Source organism: Apis dorsata, unplaced genomic scaffold (genome assembly GCF_000469605.1).
Source record: "Apis dorsata unplaced genomic scaffold, Apis dorsata 1.3 scaffold_254, whole genome shotgun sequence".
In the NCBI taxonomy this organism is placed as follows: domain Eukaryota; kingdom Metazoa; phylum Arthropoda; class Insecta; order Hymenoptera; family Apidae; genus Apis; species Apis dorsata.
Window position 1 is genome coordinate 373,718 of NW_006263532.1, and position 5,807 is coordinate 379,524.

A 5,807-nucleotide genomic window follows, 5' to 3' on the forward strand; every position below is an offset into this window, starting at 1 on the left:
TGAAAAAATTGTTCCTCGAACGGAAACGCAGAATCCACGGAGGCCGTCATATCTCACGCGCTCATCTCTTCAAATTCGTGGTCTCGACAAACTTCGTAACGATTTTACCGGATTAAGTCCCCTTCGGCTAAGAGGATTAACAGAGTTTGGATCAGTCGTTGAACCGTGTTCGTGTCACAGGCCGATTTGTATTCTTTCCGCGAAATGTCTGCCGAGTTCCGAGAGCACATTTCACACCGCTTTAAGGAACTTTGAACCAAGGACCATTCCGTTTCGCCATTATCATGGAGATTAGCCGGATGAGTGGTGCGCGTTTTATGCTTATCCACTTATCCATTGCTCACGGATCATTAATTATTAACTGAAGTTGGTTAACCGATCGATTAAAACGATGATAGGATTATATAGGAGAACGACTTTCGCGCGATGATTTGATTTTGTATGTGTGTTTCAATAAATCGAGATTCACTATAAATTCTTGATTACTTTTAAACGATATGTGTTATACCTAGAGACAATCAAAGACGGAATATACGTATCTCAAAAGCGTTAAAATTATAATAATTCCAAAATTGTTGATCTTCCAATTTAAATTTCTTTTTTAATAAATAAAATAAATAATTAATAACGAAAATAAAATTCGTTTTGATTCAATCTTTATCACCTGAAACAGAATTCCTATATTAATGCACGGTATTATTCCTTGTTTAATAAAGGATGTTGTCGGATATACAACCTTTGTGAAAATGTTTAAAATGTTATTTCGAATTATGAGAATTTTTACGCTTCGTTTAAAGGATCGTGGAAAATTTTAGCTTTATTCGCTGCGGTTTCAATAAATACATCGGCGAAATCAAACGGGTATAAAAATGATATGCTGCTCCAATTCATTCAACGAGGAATCGTTCGTTCGAATTCACGCAACCGTCGGCTCGTTTCTTCCGACAGAAATATGTTAGATCGTGTCTCAGTCGATTCCCTAGATTTTTATTCCCCGGGTGATACCTAAAAGAGAATTCATCGATCCACCTATAAACCTCACAGCGACGTTCGATGTCGACCGAAAAGAATTTACTCTATTACCAAGATTGCATACCGTTTTCGACGCAAATAGATATCACAGGTTTGCATTCCTTAAATTGGTACATCTCTTTGCATATCAAGATAATATCATCGAGGTTCTTTTTACTTTTATTTAAGACTTGAAAAATTGACTTCTTTTCCATTAATTTATATTTTCAAATCCAATCGGATCGTCGTTAAGATTACACTGATTACTTGCGTATCGATTTCAAATTTTATCCCGAAAATATTAACGACGTGAAGTCGATAATTCACATCTCTTTCGATTCGAATTCGATCTCGTTTCATTTACACCCTTGAACATTCGAAATCGTGTCCATTCAATCACGGATTAAAAGGGGCGTCGCAGCGAGGAAAAAAAGGAATCTCGAGGAAAATTGTCGATATTGCGTCGTTACCTTTTCTCGATAAAATGAGGGAAGAACGACGTCGCTTTTCCCTCATCCGCGTTCATATTTTCTTCTCCACGGTGGAAGGTCATTGTCAGCGGAGAAAAGGGAAACGATGGCGGAGCAATCAAGGCGGTCGTATAAATGGGAGCAGGAAGGAAGAAGGAAAAGACGGGCTCGGAGGGAATAATGAAAAAGAAAGTAAGAGGTAAGAAAGAGCGGAGCGAATTCCAGCGTCGTTGTCGCTGCTAGAATGACGACGCGTAGGGCAAAGTGCTTTTTCTAAGGCCACGTTCACACGGAAGCTCCTTATGCCGTACGCGCGTTCTCACAGTTCTCAGAAAGATCTCCAATACTGTTGCCTTCGTTTTTGCAATAACGTCGCGTCGGAGGTTGTCTGCTTCGATGCTTGGATTCTTTTTTATTTTTCCTTTATCCATCCAGACGTACAGGTTGACTCTGTACAGACAGATATGCGCGAAGAATAAATTTTTTTTTTTTTCGTTTAAATAGTTTTAAATTAAATTTGAAAATTTTTCGAATATTTCTTTCTTTGTATTCATAATAATGTTGATACTTCGTTCGATACTTGAATTCTTTGTATCTTTTCCAATAGACGTCGAAAGGAAAGAATAAAATTTGTCCAAGTACAATTGAAATTGACTCAATTTTTGAACTATTAGTTAAATTATTATGAGTATATTAGGGGAAAATGGATTATTCCCATGGAAATTTTGTTATTTAAATTTTTAATTTGGAGAAAATTGAAAATATGCAATCAAGGAATAGTTTGCGTACTCGACGAATTTTCGAATTTAATTTTCTCGTAAACTAGTTTTGAAATGAAAAAATTTTATTTCATATTTTTTTTTTTTATTTTTATACGATAGAATATACTTCCTATCGACAATTAACCCGTATCCAATCGAAAATCGAAAAAGCTAAATTTACTTGCACTTGTGGATGGAATTTTATCCTATTTTCTTCTTTTCGACACAATTTTTCGATTCATGCATTTAAACTCACTCTTTGCTCGTATCATCCGTCTAGAGATTTATATCCGTCTTATATAAATTGTAATCCATTTCGAGAGGACGTTGTTACAGAAATTGGCGAAGGAATATTCCCATGTGCTTGCAGATTTAAAGGAATTTTCTTTCTTGAAGTTTCGTTGTAAGAGTGTCGTTCAAACTGAAGTTGTTACGTATACCGGACGAATCTAAATTCTAAAGTGGGACCGAAACCGTGAAAAGTGTCTCACAGGAACGATAAAACGTATCTGATTTTCATTTCCCTTCGTTTCTCATCCGTGGCACAAGCTTTTATACGGAAGCCCGATCTGTAAGTTAAGTCAAACTGAAGTTACTACTACCACTGCTTTTCACGAGTTAAATGGAACAAATCCGTTTGGTTGGAAAGGATTTAGATTGCAAAGGGATACGCCGGATCAGAGGTTTTCAACCTGATTCTTTCTTTTCCGCCTCTTTCTTCTCCCATTCAATCGTTGAATCAATCTAGACACGTGCTTATCCAAATTTCGATGGAGCAAATCGCGAAGAAAATTGGGTTAAATTTAAAACTACGCCCGCTCGAGCATACCAATCGAATTAAATTTTATGATAGCTAGCGGATCGGATAGAAAATCTGTCAAAATCCATTCATTCGAGGAATAATTGATCCGTGCGCTCCTAGTGTACATCGATGGTGGTGTAAATCGAAACAATGGATTACGCAATCGAATCGATGAAAACAATAGGCGATGGTCGAAATGGACGACGCGAACCGGTTTCGAGAGAGAAACCCTTTTCGACGAGGATGCAAAACGAGATTCGCATGAAAAGTTCCCTTTTTTTCTTTCTTTTTCTCGTCGTGTCCCTTAATTAAAGAACTGTTATGCGTCTCAGAATAGGTTAAGAATCGCTGTCATCAAAAGGGTGGTACACAGAACCGCACTTGTTTCTCCTCTCCTTTCGAACTTATTAATCTCAATTCTTTGACCTAGACCCCGACAACGATTTTCAAGAAAGAGGTCGGATGCGGCTGCGGGGAGGGTTCGAATTATTTTCCATAGATCGAAATCCTTTTCTTCCCGGATCAATGAAAGAAAGAATCACGGATCCATGTCGTTGAGATGAAACAGCTGGCAAAGAATATTCCAATTTTCTCGGTTATTCAAAAATCTCGATACACGTTTGATATATCGAGAGATAATCGAAGAAATAATTCGATACACGAGACGTCGATATCTTAAGGATTGTTCGACACTATGTCGTCGATTACCGGGTCAAGAGATTTCAATAACGGCGAACTTCGGCTCGTGGAATACCAATATTGATACCCCCTCCCTCCCCCTCCCTGACACAGAATTCGACACTCATAACCACTGGATCGTGGAATTGCTACATCGACGATTTGCTACGTCACAAGATCTCGACACTGACAGCTTTGAAGTCGTGACACATCGTGGCACAAAAAGAATCTTTTCGCCCTGGATTCCAATTCTTGGATCGTCGTACGCGTAAAGAGCATGGAAATGGTATTTTGGCGGGATCGTGAGAACGACTGATTACAATCTCTTACATTAAATAAAAAATTTCGTGGAAAGATCGAATGCTCTAAAAGGAGGAGGAAAATTTATTCTCGAATAAATGAAAAAAAGAGACGAATGAGAAGAAAAAGAGAACATTGTAATATCACATCGCTTTAACTAGAATAATCGATCAAGTTTTATTTTATTGATCACTCGTTAATAATTTATTCTCTCTACTTATCCTGTGCACGATTGTTTCACCACGATTTAAAGTGTATCTGTCGATTTCGTGTCTTTCCAAACTTTCATCGACATCGAATTCCACACTTTGGAACAATAACTAATAATTTGCGTCTACGATTCCATGATTCTCTTTCAAATTCCCAATTTCGCAGCATTGGCTCGCTGATTGCGCGAAAAAAAAAGAGCCGATTGCAATCTGAAGCGCAATTAAAAAAGAAGAGGAACGCTCATTATTGGCTTGGAACGAATCCGGGCGAACGACGAATAATAATGGGCGATACGTGATCGACATGGGTTCGACAGTGATGTACATCGGTCAGGCTATTGCGAAGGGAAGCGGAATACTAAGAGAAGGATCAATCGTTTAACCATGCGAGACGCACACGCGCTTACAATTTATACGAATGATACGGTCCTTTTCGTTGAATACAAACGAGCGATCGAGCTAACGGCACGCGACTTCTCCTTGATAATGGCCACGAAATCGTTCGTATTATAGTTCTTGCCTCTTTTGTCGCGTGCACGCCACCCGCGCGTATCGCCACCCGTCCATTTCTCTCGTCCGACCGGACGGGAAAATAACGTCCACTATAAATGCAAAGATGTAACAACACACGCCACAAGGAAGCCCTTTATGCCTTTTCTTCGACGGGGCCAATGTATCGGAGTAATCGGTTCAATCTATCTTTTCGTCGATTTCAATGCATACGAAAGATGAAGGAGCGCCTCGATCGAAAACGAAGAGTTTCGGATCGAGAGTTCGTTTTGGATCGAAGAGAAAATTGTTTATTCTTTTCGCTTGGAAACTTGGCCCCCTATTGCGCTGGAATGATAAAGAAAACCACGATGAAAGCGAGAGTTTACGATGACGACGGTGAATATTATATAAAGATTTAAAGATCTTCACTCAACACTCGTTCAATCTCGAATCCTTAAAACTTCCTACTATCTCGAGCTTATACAACACGTATAATGAGATTCAATTCAGATTTGCTCGAGCATTCATATCTCGTTCCTCGAATAACTCGAGTTTTTTTAATAAGCTCGCTTTAATAGTCGATGGCCCAACCCCGCTCGATATTAAATTAATTACTCATCATCGACAAAGGGTAATTTCCTTCGATGCGAGAATTCGAAATCGATCGAACGACTATGTTACGCGTGTATCGCATATCGTATCGGCAGGCAGCTGCTGTCCAACTACCGACACCGACCATCTCTCCCTGGACCGGTTTTCTCCTCGTGCCTCTCCGCGAGGAACCACTCGCATAAAGGGAGGCGGTGTTTATCGGCTATCAAGATTTATGCTAATTTCACGATACCCCGCGCCAATGATGCATTGCACGTCTGCCTCGCGACAACGGAATCTCGCGATCACGACGGGGGAACGTGGCAATTTGGATGGAGCCACGTTTTACCACGGAGAAGTTTATCATTCCGTACAGGCGTACAGATTTAAAGACCGTGTAATTACCGAGATTTTTCTCTCTTCCTTCCTTTCTTTCTTTTTCTTTTCTTTTCTTTCTTTCTTTCTTTCTTTTTTTTTTTTTTTTTTTTTTTTT

At 39.2% G+C, this 5,807-nt stretch overlaps 1 protein-coding gene and 1 long non-coding RNA gene across 4 annotated transcripts in view; both read right to left on the reverse strand.

The window, feature by feature from the left end:
- The window catches only part of LOC102677107, an 89,804-nt gene that overhangs the window by 36,771 nt on the left and 47,226 nt on the right, over positions 1 to 5,807 (reverse strand). The gene's annotated exons all lie outside the window — the stretch shown is intronic.
- The window catches only part of LOC116185690, a 3,141-nt gene continuing 995 nt past the window's right edge, over positions 3,662 to 5,807 (reverse strand). The window contains exon 2 of the long non-coding RNA XR_004150562.1: positions 3,662 to 3,813. This is a non-coding gene — a long non-coding RNA (uncharacterized LOC116185690). The remainder of the gene's footprint in view (positions 3,814 to 5,807) is intronic.